Source organism: Hibiscus syriacus, unplaced genomic scaffold (genome assembly GCF_006381635.1).
Source record: "Hibiscus syriacus cultivar Baekdansim isolate YM2019G1 unplaced genomic scaffold, ASM638163v2 tig00110911_pilon, whole genome shotgun sequence".
Classification (NCBI taxonomy): domain Eukaryota; kingdom Viridiplantae; phylum Streptophyta; class Magnoliopsida; order Malvales; family Malvaceae; genus Hibiscus; species Hibiscus syriacus.
Window position 1 is genome coordinate 768,992 of NW_024062910.1, and position 14,843 is coordinate 783,834.

At 33.4% G+C, this 14,843-nt stretch overlaps 1 pseudogene; it reads right to left on the reverse strand.

Annotated features, from left to right (window-relative positions):
- Positions 1–596: 596 nt before the first annotated feature.
- On the reverse strand, positions 597–1,125 carry LOC120146330 (annotated as a pseudogene).
- Positions 1,126–14,843: the final 13,718 nt, after the last annotated feature.

Sequence of the window (14,843 nt, forward strand, 5' to 3'; positions counted from 1 at the left end):
TTTTCTCTTCCTATATATAGGCTAGTTTAGGCACAATGAGACACAAGTTATACAAGTTTAAAACTTTGGAATAAGAAAAATACTTAGAAAATTCGTTCCAAATTCGTTCTTTCTGGTGATAGAGAAATGCAAGATTGTGTTCGACTGATCACTACGGTTGTGCTTATTGTTGTGATCGTTTGTTGCTGTATCCCAGGAGACCGTCCAACGTTACTCAAAGCACCTAAGAGAGTACGAATCTGTCTTAAGGAAACTGTTCATACAAGCCTTAACAAAAATCCTTCTTCGGTTTATCATACTCTAATCATCTATTCAATGTCTACATATGAGTAAACAAATCACGGTCCTCTATTTTAATTCTTTATTTATTTTGCTTCGCTCGATTATATAATAATATTTATTTATTATTATTATTTTTATCTCGGATTAACCATTTTTTCTAACAAAATTATCATAACTGTTGACATACATAGTTCTCATAGTCCATCTGCTTCTACAATACTAACATAACTAGATAATCAATCAGTAGATGCCAAAAATCAATTCTCTAATTATTAAAAAGAGAGTTAAAAAAAAAACAAACAAAATTTCAGTTTCTACTGCTTGTTCTGGAGGGTGATTCCAAACTCACTTGTAACAATATCTGTAGTTGCCATATCAAGGAACATGCCAAGTTCAATCACTCTAGCAATCCTCAAAATAGCTTCACTTGCAAACTGCAAATCCCACCTCAATAGGCAAAGCCAAATCGTTGCCTCTCAACTACTTAACCAACTTGGATTCATCGATGGTCTAAATGAATTTCTTGCAAGCTGCTTCCACCATTTTCTCTCTTAAAAGAGACCCACCTCTACCTTTGATGAGATTAAGATGAGGGTCAACTTCATCAACATTATCGATCGTCAAATCGATAGTGGGGTGGCTATCGAGATCGTGGGATACTGGGATGCCTAAAGAACTGGCTTGTTCTTACATCTTTATCGAGGTAGGGATTCCTATAATGTTAAGCTTGCCTTGATGAAGTAACTCACCGATCCGGTCCACGGCGTGCTTGGCCTTGGAACCTGTGCTTACACCAAGAACCATGCCTGATTCGACGAACTCGACGGCTTTGTAAGCGACCATCAACAAATAATTAAACTATCGAGACATATGCATGTATGTAAAGAATCGTGACTTCATTAAACAAGGTTTTCAAATATATACACACACATATAATGCACCTGGTTTAAGGTATGCTAAATGAGAACAAGTATTTTCTCAGCCTGTAAGGAAATAGAAACCAATAATTTTATCCATTAACTACAAAATATGATGGTCATGGAGAGGGAGGAAGAGGGAAAGGGAGAGGGGGGCAGGCAGAGGACTGGAGGGAGAGGACGAAGGGTATGGTGGGAGGTTTTTTTAAAGAAAAATATTTTTTTAATTTAATAAATTATTTATATTTTTTTAAAATAAAATCTTCAAAAATATCAAAATACGGCACGTGACACGTAATAAGATTTTTAACGATATATTATGGTTAGATACTTAAAATGATAATATTTATAATGTTAGGCACCTAAATTGACAAAAAAATAGTTTAGACACTTAAATAGGAAAAACGATATAGTTTGTGCACTTATTCTTATACTTAAGTCTAAAAACATTGTTAGTCAATTTGACAATTCTGTGCTACACTTGGATCCTCTAGTTTTGGATGGGGTGATATTAGGGTATTACAGTCCCACTCAAGATCGATGCACATGCACCATATGTTGGGTACGATAGTATTGGTATATGTAACCCTTGCGTTGGAATTGATGGGGCTAGAACATACTACATCTACATGTTTGACGCCAACAATTGTGTAGGTCATGGTAGTCCGAGTTATACTGATGAGGATGAGCCAGAATGGTTCCTCTTCTCGGATTCTCTCTTCCTCAATTTATTAGGGGCTATGATATTGTATTATTGGACATTTTCCCTTGACTGATGAATCGATAGGGCTCAGCCTGTCTAGAACGGTAGATAACCCTTGTATCAGACTGTAATACCACAACATATATTCTTCAAAAACCATCATATCAGGTCTCCGAATAAGTTATCGATTAGGTATACGACTCTCTCATGAGTCATACTTTGCTAACCAATATTGGGCCTTTTGGGCCCAATCCAAGTTTGATTTCCCACGTTTTTCTACTATGTACATTGTTTTCAAGTCCATAGATGATATGGGACATACTGAATGTACCCAAACTATTGCGACACACGATCAACCGTATTCCGCTCAACAATCATGTAAACTATAAGGGGCATGATCATTTTCTATGTGCCTGATGTAGCCAAAAAAATTGATTGGATACAAGCCATACATTCTTGATCACAATATGACATCAACTCAAACTACAAAAAAGAATTTTATTAGAATCCACAAACTAATAAAAGATTTTATAGTTATTACGATATTAATATGAACTTATAAACCGTACCTCTACTATTGTTTTTTGCTCGATTATTAATCGAATAATTTCAAGCTCATCCAAAGTATCCTAATGTTCCAAGTCAATGAACCATCTATTGAACACAAAAAAAATATGTTAAAAAAAAACCTTAAATAATAACTTACTCATTAAAAAAAATTAAATTTCCTAAGGATGAAAGGGAATAAGATTGAAATATCATTACCAGACAAAGAAATACTAAGATGGTCGATACCAAATTGTACTTGCCAACTTTTATAAAATCCTCCAAGTGTTGCAACAATATTAAATGTACTTGACTGCGAGACTTATCAAACATTAGAATCTCTATGATGATCTTCAAAATGTGTATGTGTAAATGTCTTCGTCTCATCTTACGATTGGGTATCATCTAGTGTAAAGAAATTATGATGTCAAGTAGATTTGGACATCATTATACTCTTCGAGAGCTTTTCCAAGTAAGTTTTGGCATACATCATGTTATTTTTCAATACTCCTATTGGTCAAAACATGTGATAAATGCATCACAAGGCTCACATCACATGAAGATAGACTAGCACTTCCAATTGATCCACACGAACAAGTATTGGAAAAGAAGAATAACATAATAACAGACTTGTGACTGCTTTTCGAATGAGATCTTGATCTTATTCGATCAACATTTTTTTTCTAGAGATATGACCGACTGTCTCTTAGCTTTCCAACGGTTTTTTAATCGCATTAATTCGATATCGAAACTCAAGATACATTCATTTTATTGAAGACAACACATACAGAAATTCCTATACAAAATTAATATGAGATTTTATAAATATTATGAATTTTCAATATTTTTATTGATTATTTGTAATATAAGTTACTATATGATGATGCATTATCTTTTAAGATTATATTTATTATTTTATTAGGAAATAAAATTGAGTTAAGATATATTCTTAGTTTACTATTATTTTATTAGAAATTATGATATAATCAAAGCATTATCTTTATTCATTAGTCATGTTACAACAAGGACTCCTCACCCTATACAAAGGAGCTTCATTCAACTTTAAAAAGGAATATTTTTTGATTAATAATACAACGAGAGTTCATTTTTGTAAGTGTTGATTTCCTTTTTCCTTCGAAGCATTCTTCATCATTAAGTTCTTTCAAGTTCTTCATGAGGGAGATCTTCACACTTCGGTTTGCCTTCTCATTGTAATTAGGAGCGCTGGTTATAGCCGATTATCGAGTTTGTCTAGTCACTTGCGGCTAGGATGGTTTATAGGATAACTATCTATCCATCATTAATCATCATCATCATCCGCTTCCGATTCCTTATCAATTGGTATCATATTTGGGTCGGTTCTTGGACAAAATCAAGCAATCTTGCATGTTTTTGCACACAAAACCGCCAAGGTACACCAATAGAGCTAGTTTGCAAAGATTCATCGTTTTCAAGATGGTAAAAGACAATGAGGTAACTGAGGCATTTCAAGACCTCATGGCTGGTATTAATCAAGAAATAAATATGCTTAAATCCATTAACCAACAACAGCTTGTTGCACAAACAATCAAATTGTTGATCTTCTCAGAAGACGACAACACGAAAATAACAATACCGACATTCAACCAGAAAAAGCTCCACAAAACATAATGGCACCAAAAGAAATCCTGAAAGATTAAATGAGAATTTGTGAGGAGGAAGGGAAAACAAAAAAAGAAAATGATGAGAAAGAGGCAAAAGCAAAAGAGGTCACTAGTCATAAAAGCAAAAAAATCATGACCCATGGGTGATGAGTGAATCTAATTGTGAGAAGAAAAAGTGACTCAAAATCTATGTGTGAGAACAAAAGAATTGAGAGAGAACATTCTTCAACAACATTGCACCCTTTTTTGCTTTAGGTAATCAATTATTTCGACTTCTAACATGAGCAAGGATTTGCCTAGTGTGTTTTCATCTCATTTACATGATTTTTGAGAAGTGTTAGGTGACAGTCCTAATGGATTATCACTTGAAAGCCCTAATCATGGTACCATATCGGTGAAGAGTCATGATGTACAAGAGTCCAAAGATTTATGGACGAATCCTTTTGAGGAGAGGGGGAATGATACATGCACCAGAACCCATAATGACAAAGCCTTAGTCTTTAGACTAATGATTCTACTCGAACCTATTAAAATAACAAAGTCCTTAAGATTAAAAACACATCTACTAGATTCGAGGTAGAATCCTTTTGAAGAAAAGGAGGATGATACATGCATCATAAGGCTTATATTAAAGGAAGATAGACTAGCACTTCCAATTGATCCACACGAACAAGGCTTGGAAAAGAACAATAGTAGAACAATAGAATTGCGACTACTTTTCGAATAGGATCATGATCTTATTTGGTTAATACTTCTTCTAGAGATATGACCGTCTATATGTTGAAAACATTTTGATGTTTCGATATAACAAATTAAATATAAATGAATTTTAAGATTTTACAAATGATTTTCTAAGTATATTCGATTTAATTACTCGAATGTCAAAATATTACTCCAAGTCTTTCAAAGATCAATTTCAATCCTTACTAAAGTGTAAAATTGTGTTTTAATCTTAAAATATTTTTGAAACAATTTTCACAAACTATTTCGAACCAAAAACGAGCCTAAAATCAATTTTTCAAAAGAGTGTATCGATGCACCAATCCATGCATCAATGCACCATTGAATAAATTGAACATCGAATGCATTTTATGCATTGATGCACATACCATGCATCGATGCACTCAGGCTATTTTAAAACATCAAATGCATTTTATGTATCGATGCACCCTTAGTGCACCGATGCACTAAGTGTTCCATCGATCGAAATATTTGAATTTTACACATAGTGTACCGATGCACTAGCCTTATGCATCAATGCACACACGCTCCCAACTAATTTTATTAATTGTTTTCACACAATAACGGCTCTAATGACTTCATTAATGATCCCCAACGTTCATAAGTGATTCAAGGAGTATTTAAAACAGCTTAGAAGCCATTGATCAACAACAAGAAACAACAAGAAACAAGAATCAAGAGAGAATCAAAGAGAAAGCATCAAATCTCAAGTTTGAGCATTTCAAGCCTATTTTTCATTCAATATTCACTTTGCTTTCAAGAAAACTACTTGAACTCAATTGTATTCATTTTTGAGTGTTCTTTTCTTTGTTCTAGAATTGTGCAAACACATTTTCCTTGTGAGGTTTTTCATTAAGTTTGCGAATTTGTAATCTTCTCTTTGAGAAAGAGTGTTCTCAAGAATTGGGGTATATTCTTGAGGGAGTTGTAAGGTTATCTCTTTGGCCTCAAAAGAAAGAACAAATTAGTGAATTTGTTGGAAAATCCTTAGTGTGGATAGCTAAGGTAGTGGACGTAGACTTTGGTTGAGAAAGTCGAACCACTCTAAATCGCTGTACAATTACTTTCAATTTTCTGCAAAAGCTTCCACCAAACTTTTAATTGTCAATTTACCCCCTCTTGGCCGATTCCATCAATCGATTAACTCAACAATTGGTATCAGAGCCTCACTCATTTGAAGGTTTAATCGCCTCTTGAGTCAATTCGGGAAGAGTTACATCGATAATCAAGTCATCAATGGCCTCCACTTCAAACTTCGACTCCGGTCTCGATTCGATGCCCGTCAACAAGCCTCTTTTCTTCAATGGAGCTAACTATGCCTATTGGAAGAATATGATGATGTATTTCATTCAAGCAAGTGACATGAGAGCATGGAATGTTGTAGAAGACGGATATATCAAGCCTCTCATTCATCCAAGATTGTGGAGTGAAGGAGAGACAATAATGTTCCAGCTCAACTCCAAAGCCATCCATATCATATTTTGTTCTCTTGGACTAGATGAATACGAAAGATTTTCATCTTGTACAACCACCAAAGAAATATGGGATAAACTACAAGTCACTCATGAAGGCACGGACGAGGTAAAATAATATAAAATTAGTCTTCTAACACATAGCTATGAAAATTTCAGGATGAAACCAAATGAAGATATCAAAGCTATGACGAATAGATTCTCAACGATTGTCAATGGTCTCAAATCATATGGAGAGATCATTCCAAACAAAAAGCTTGTGAGGAAGTTAGTTTACTCACTTCTAAAATCGTGACAATCAACGACAATCATCAAGGCTAAGAACCTAAAGTCCTTAACTCTTGAAGAGCTAATCGGTTCCCTCCTCACTCATTAAAAGATGCCTGAAGATGAGGTGGACCTCGATAAGATTGACGAGACACTGAAGGAGAAGAAGAAGTACGTGGGAGTTACTCTCAAATCAACAAAAGATGAGAGTGATTCAGATGAAGATGACGATGACGAAGAGATGACATTGTTTGCCAAACGGTTCAGAAAAATGATGAGGCCAAACCAAGGAAGAAAATTCAAAAGAAATGAAGGCTTCAAGAATGAACCAAAAGAAATGGACACAATCATTTGCTATGAATGCAAAAAACCGGGCATGTCAAATATGATTGCCCACAATTGAAGAGAAATGATCAATCAAAGAATAAGCACAAGGCTCACGTGGCTACATGGAGCGATGAAGAAGGTTCCGATGAAGAGGAACAAGAAGTAGCAAACTTGTGCTTGATGGTATTGGGGGAAGATTCTAAGGTAACCTCCAACTCATTTGATTTAGATGATTTATCTTATGATGCGTTATTAGAGGAATATAATAGGTTGGCTTCGGATTATGAGAAATTGTTTTTAAAATACAAAAATGATATTTCAAAATTGAAAAATGAAAATAATCTCATATCCAAGACCAACAATGATCTTGAATGTAAAATCAAAGTTTTTCAAATCAAATTAGAAGAGTTTGAAAAGAAAAATTTTGATTTGCAAAATTTACTTTCAAGAGTCAATGATGATCATCAAAAGGAAATTGATGATCTTAAAACTTCTTTTGATAAAGTTGGGTCAAAATGTTTTGAAAAAGGAGAAAATTAAAAAACCAACTTTGTTAGAAAAAGTTTTAGAAGCTACAATCATAGAGGTCCCCAAAGAACCTCTAATGGAAAAATCATTAGAAGTATATGGGTTCCTAAAGAACTAATTACTACTAAAGATAAGGTTATCCTACAAAAATGGATACCTAAGGGGACTAGGATTTTGGAAACTAATGAATATGGACCCAAAAGAATTTGGGTACCAAAAATCAAAAATTAATCTATGTTTGTAGGAAAAAGAGCATGCTACAAGGAACGAGAAACAAATTCAAACTCATGGTACCTTGATAGTGGATGCTAAAGACACATGACCGGTGACAAAAGCCGGTTCATAGAGCTCAACGCCAAAAATAGAGGAGATGTGACTTTTGGTGATAACTCAAAAGGTCACATTGAAGGTATAAACACTATAGGTATTACCTCTTCCATACAAATTAAGAATGTTTTATATGTGAATGGATTAAAGCATAATCTATTGAGTATTAGTCAATTGTGCAATAAAGGATTCAATGTCATGTGTGATATTAATGGTTGTAAGGTCATTGACATTGCATCTAATCGGATTATGCTTGTTGGTCATAGAATAGGAAACATTTACATGGTGCATTTAGATTCCATAGATATGGCTAATTTATGCCTTATTGCTAAGGATGAGCATGATAGTTGGTTATGGCATAGGAGACCAGGACATGCTAGTATGAGTGTTTTGCAATGGTTAATTCAAGGATATTTAGTTCGAGGGTTGCCTAAACTAAAATTTGATAATGATAAAATCTGTGATGCTTGTGCTAAAGGAAAACAAAAGCGAATTTCTTTTAAATCCATTAATGACGTATCAACTAGAACTACTAGCTTGGGTGGAAAGCAATATGCATTTGTCTTGGTAGATGATTATTCTAGATATACTTGGGTTCTATTCTTAAGTACTAAAGATGAAGAATTAGAAAAATTCATCACGTTTTCAAAAGTAATCCAAAACGAAAAAGGTTACTCTATAATTAGTGTTAGGAGTGATCATGGAATTGAATTTGAAAATCTTGGATTTACTGAATTTTGTAACTCTAATGGTATTAGCTATAATTTTTCAGCACCTAGAACCCCTCAACAAAATGGAGTTGTTGAGAGGAAAAATTGAACTTTAGAAGAAATGGCTAGAACTCTGCTTTGTGAAAATAATTTGCCAAAATATTTTTGGGCGGAAGCCACAAATACCGCTTGTTATGTTATAAATCGAGTAATGATTAGGCCAATTTTAAAGAAAACTCCATATGAAATTTTCAAAAATAAAAAGCCTAACATTAGCTATTTTCATCATTTTGGATGTAAATGTTTTGTTTTAAACAACGGTAAATACAATCTTGGCAAATTTGATGCTAAAAGTGATGAAGGAATTTTCCTGGGTTATTCCTTAAATTCTAAAGCTTATCGAGTATTTAATAAAAGAACTTTAGTTGTAGAAGAGTCTATACATGTTGTTTTCGATGATAATCCCCTTCCGAGGAAGGATTTTTGTGTTGATGATGATGTAGGTATTACGCAAGCAAATGAAGTTAGACATGACGTTGGAGAATCATCATCAAAGGAAGAAACAAAAGATGAGGAAACTCATGATCCTCTCAAGAATCCAACCATTGAAGAAAGTGAAGTATCTTATCCAAGAGAGTACAACTATGTCAAGGATGGTGAGATTATAGGTGATCCATCCAAAGGGGTAACTACTCGATCTTCTCTTAGAAATATTTGTAATTATGTTGCATTTATTTCATGCATAGAGCCTAAGAACATCAAAGAAACATTAAATGATGAACATTGGATTATGGCTATGCAAGAAGAATTAAATCAATTTGAGAGAAGTAAAGTATGGACATTAGTTGAAAGGCCTAATAATAAATCTACTGTAGGTACTAGATGAGTATTTAGGAATAAGCTTGATGAAAGTGTTAATATAGTGAGAAACAAGGCTAGACTTATTGCTCAAGGGTATACTCAAGAAGAGGGCATATACTATGATGAAACATACGCTCCCGTAGCTAGGATAGAAGAAATTATAATGTTATTAGCATTTGCATGTTTCAATGAATTTAAATTATATCAAATGGATGCTAAAAGTACATTTTAAATGGTTTTATAAAAGAAGAAGTGTATGTAGAACAACCTCCTGGGTTTGAAAATTCAAAATTTCCAAATCATGTTCTTAAATTGACAAAAACGTTTTATGGTTTAAAACAAGCTCCTAGAGCTTGGTATGAAAGATTGTCAAATTTTTTGATTGAAAAAGGTTTTTCAAAAGGGAAGGTTGACACTACATTGTTTTTTAAAGCATAAAGGTAAAGATTTATTAGTAGTTCACATTTATGTTGATGATATAATATTTGGTTCTACTAATAATGTTCTTTGCCAAGAATTTTCTAAGCTAATGCAAAGTGAATTTGAGATGAGCATGATGGGGGAGCTCTCTTTTTTCTTGGGACTCCAAATCAAGTAAAGAAATGATGGCATCTTCATCAATCAAGCTAAGTACGTCAAAGATATGCTCAAGAAGTTTGGACTGGAAAATGGAAAACCTCATGACACTCCAATGATCTCTTCAACAAAGCTTGACATAGATGAAGGAGGTAAATATGTGGATGTTAAATTATATAGGTCAATGATTGACTCTTTGCTTTATTTAACCACAAAATAGATCGTACATTATGTTTAGTGTTTTCTTATTAGCTAGATTTCAATCATGTCCTAAATAATAACATTTACTAGCTGTTAAGAGGATCTTTAGATACCTTAAGGACACTCCTAGTTTAGGACTTTGGTATCCTAGAGACTCTAGTTTTAGCTTGCATGCCTTCTGTGATGTGGATTATGGAGGATGCAAATTAGATAGGAAAAGCACCTATGGTACTTGCCAATTCCTTGGAAATATGTTGATTTCTTGGTTTTCAATGAAACAAAATTGTGTTGCATTATCTACCACTGAAGCGGAATACATTTCAACCGGTAGTTGTTGTGCACAAGTTTTATGGATGAAACAACAACTTTTTGATTATGGAATTAAAGTAGGTATCATTCCTATCAAGTGTGACAATACTAGTGCTATTTGTCTCAGTAAAAATCCCATCCAACACTATAGAACTAAGAACATTGAAATTAGACATCACTTCATTATAGACCATGTCGCTAAGGAAGATATAGTTCTAGAATTTGTTGATACTTTGCACCAATTAGCGGATATTTTTATAAAACCTTTAGACAAAGAAAGATTTTGGACACTTAGGAGAGAATTAGGTTTAACTGACCTATCTTCACTTAGTGTTTAAAAATAATTTTAGCACTTTTAATTAGTTTTAAGAAAATGCTTATAAAAATAACTCTTTTGATTGCATTCTTTGCTAATAGTTAGGGGGAGTTTATGATTCTTAGTGAAAATTTATTATATGTTCAAATAATGTTTAAGGATAAAATTGATGATTGAACATAATTAATTTTCAATATATGAGTTGCCAATACCACTAGAGCTAAATAATTTAGCATTTTAAGTGTTTAAAATGGATTTTTGACATTTTGTGCATAATACATCGATACACCGAATAGTGCATCGATGCATCCCTTTGAATGTGCATCGATACATCATGAAGATGCACCGATGCACTCATTGAATGTGCATCGAGGCACACTGCCATGCATCGATGCATCCGTCGGGTTTTGAATAAAAACCCTATTTATTCTTCTTTTTCTCAAAACCCTTAAAAACACTCCCTTGCCGACGTTCGTCCATCTCTTTCCCTATAGTCACCATTTTCTCAAAATCAACGAAAAATAGTCAGAATCTTTGAGCATTACATCTTCAAATCCTGCTAACATCATTAAATCGTGCAAAACATCATCACATTCCACTCAATCCGATTTTTAAGGTAATATTTCAAAAACCTCTATTTTATTGATTTTTGAATTTAGAACTAGTTTTGATTAGTTCTAGGTTGAACAAAATATCGGACATTGCTTATATGATGTTTCTAAACTAGATTTTACAACCAATTTCATCAAAAACTCACAATTTTCAATGAATTTTTGAATTTTCGAAATAATAATAAAAAATTCGAAAATCCTAATTTAATTTTAAATTTGATGTTTTTGATTCAATTATGTTGCTTTCATGAAAAACTATACATATTATAATTTTCAAACATTGTTTTTTAACTAGTTTATCAAAAGCTTTGCCCATTAGGACTCGGTTTAAGAACCTTGAATTATTACGGACTCAATTGAGTTTTGGGATTGATTATATTGCATACATGTGTTTTATATTTGCAGGTTACTCATCTTATTCCATTCCTTAAACCATGTCTAATCCAAAACGACCTAGGTACTCTTCATCGAGTTGTTCAAATTGACCTCCCATTCCTCCTCAACCTTCAAATCCAAACAATCCCAATATGACCATTATAAGTTCCTATTTAATATGTCTGAACGTCGTAGAGAAGAACTCTACCATAGGTACATGAATTCTTTCCAATCTTATAAAATCCGGGAAGAGCGTATTCCTTCTGTTCAAGCCATGATAGATATCAACTTCGAATACCTTCCAACTCTTAAATCCTGAAAGTTTGATAAATTGTTTCACCTAAAACCAATCGTCTATCATCAGTTAGTCCGCATTTTCTACTCTAATGCGTTATGTATTCAAAACTAGACTCAATGTGGGACTATAGGAATCAGATCTTATCTTTTAGAACAATATATTCTCATTGACTCTGAGACTATAGCCAAACAGTTTGGGCTAGATGACAATGGTTTATATAATGAAAAGAAACTGTGGCATATCCCTATCTTCCTAATGCTAGTGTTAGTACTCTACGATCTCATCATGATCGATTTCTCCATTTGATGATCTCTTAGTGGTTTAGACCATCCGGAGATAGGTACTCCACTCTTCGTATTAGGGATTTATGGTGGATACATTGTATCCAACATAACATGAAAATCAATTTGCCACAAATCATTTTTGGTGAACTAGTAGATACCATAAATGTTGTCCCTTCTAAACATGTCGAAACTTTAGTTTATGGGTGTCTACTTAGTAATCTTTTTATCAAACTCGGTTTTAACGTCTCTCTTGACAATCCCATTCCTCTTCAAAACCAAATCAATCTCACCTCCTTGAAGAAAGATGATTGGAAACTGGATGAGGAAACTGGTCAATGGGTTTATCGACCCTCTAAGCAAACTCCGGGAGTGAGTTCTTCACGAGCACCTCCTGCTCCTAGCTCCTCTCGTACACCACCTCCATCGGCACTGGCTGCAGACAATGATTCCGAGCTTCAAGGGCTATTTCAAGATATTGACGATCCCGATAATACGCCGTCATAACAAGAGGATCTAGTGCCTCCATATTTCCGTTCATTTTTGGAGACATTTGATCTACGGTTTGCTTTCATCGAATCCCATTTAACTGCAAACAACGAAGCGGTGAATCATTGCTTAGATACTTTGGAAGCTCAGCAAATGGTGTTTCAAAGGGAGATGCTTGCACGTATGGATGCTCTTACTCTTGAGATGCAAGAACGATTTCCTCCTCCTCCCGATCCTTCTATAGACGAGTAGACCTTGCTTTGTTTTTGTTTTGGATCAATTTAGAACTTTACTTGTTAAAACATTTTGAATTCTTTTGGATTGTTTTACTTTGATTGTTGGATGTTTGAATTTGTTTGGATTTATATTTTGGTTGCTTTGGATATTATATCTTAATATATGTATATATGATTGGTTTGAATTTTCTTTTTGATATTAATACTTATTTTTGCATCATTAGACATATATGACCAATTATCCATTACATGTTTATGAATATTGATTATGAAAACTAATGGCTAATCTCTCTTTTGTTTATGATCTTAGCAGCTTAAGCTTTAATTTTATAAAGAACAATTGGCTTATTTTTTTTTAAAAAAAAATCTTGTTTAAAAACATTTTAGAATCTTTTTAATTTAACAAAAAGGGGGAGAATATAGTAAGGGGGAGTAAATTAAATTTTCAAAATTGTTTACAAAAATTATGTTCAAAGAAAATCTTAAAATTACTCAAATGTTTTGTTATATCAAAAAGGGGGAGATTGTTGAAAACATTTTGATGTTTCGATATAACAAATTAAATATAAATGAATTTTAAGATTTTACAAATGATTTTCTAAGTATATTCGATTTAATTACTCGAATGTCAAAATATTACTCCAAGTCTTTCAAAGATCAATTTCAATCCTTACTAAAGTGTAAAATTGTGTTTTAATCTTAAAATATTTTTGAAACAATTTTCACAAAGTATTTCGAACAAAAAATGAGCCTAAAATCAATTTTTCAAAAGAGTGTACCGATGCACCAATCCATGCATCGATGCACCATTGAATAAATTGAACATCAAATGTATTTTATGCATCAATGCACATACCATGCATCAATGCCCTCAGGTTTTTATGAAAACATCGAATGCATTTTATGCGTCGATGCACAAGCCATGTATCGATGCACTTAGGCTATTTTAAAACATCAAATGCATTTTATGCATCGATGCACCCTTAGTGCACCGATGCACTAAGTGTTCCAACGGTAGAAATATTTGAATTTTACATATAGTGTACGATGCACTAGCCCTATGCATCGATGCACACATGCTCCCAACTGATTTTTTTAATTGTTTTCACACAATAACAACTCTAATGGCTTCATTAATGATCCCTAGCGTTTATAAGTGATTCAAGGAGTATTTAAACAAGCTTAGAAGCCATTGATCAACAACAAGAAACAACAAGAAACAAGAATCAAGAATCAAGAGAGAATCAAAGAGAAAGCATCAAACCTCAAGTTTGAGCATTTCAAGCCTATTTTTCATTCAATATTCACTTTGCTTTCAAGAACACTACTTGTACTCAATTGTATTCATTTTTAGTGTTCTTTTCTTTGTTCTAGAATTGTGCAAACACATTTGCCTTGTGAGGTTTTCATTAAGTTTGCAAATTGGCAATCTTCTCTTTGAGAAAGAGTGTTCTCAAGAATTGGGGTATATTCTTGAGGGAGTTGTAAGGTTATCTCTTTGGCCTCAAAAGAAAGAACAAATTAGTGAATTTGTTGGAAAATCCTTAGTGTGGATAGATAAGGTAGTGGACGTAGACTTTGGTTGAGAAAGTCAAACCACTCTAAATCGCTTTGAAATTACTTTCAATTTTCTGCAAAAGCTTCCACCAAAATTTTAATTGCCAATTCACCTCCTCTTCCATCGATCGATTAACTCAACACTATCTCTTAGCTTTCCAACGATTTTTGAAACTCATCAATTTGATATTAGGAACTCATGATATGTACGTTTTACTGAAGACAACTCATGCAGAAATTCCTATATGGGATTAATACGAGATTTTATAA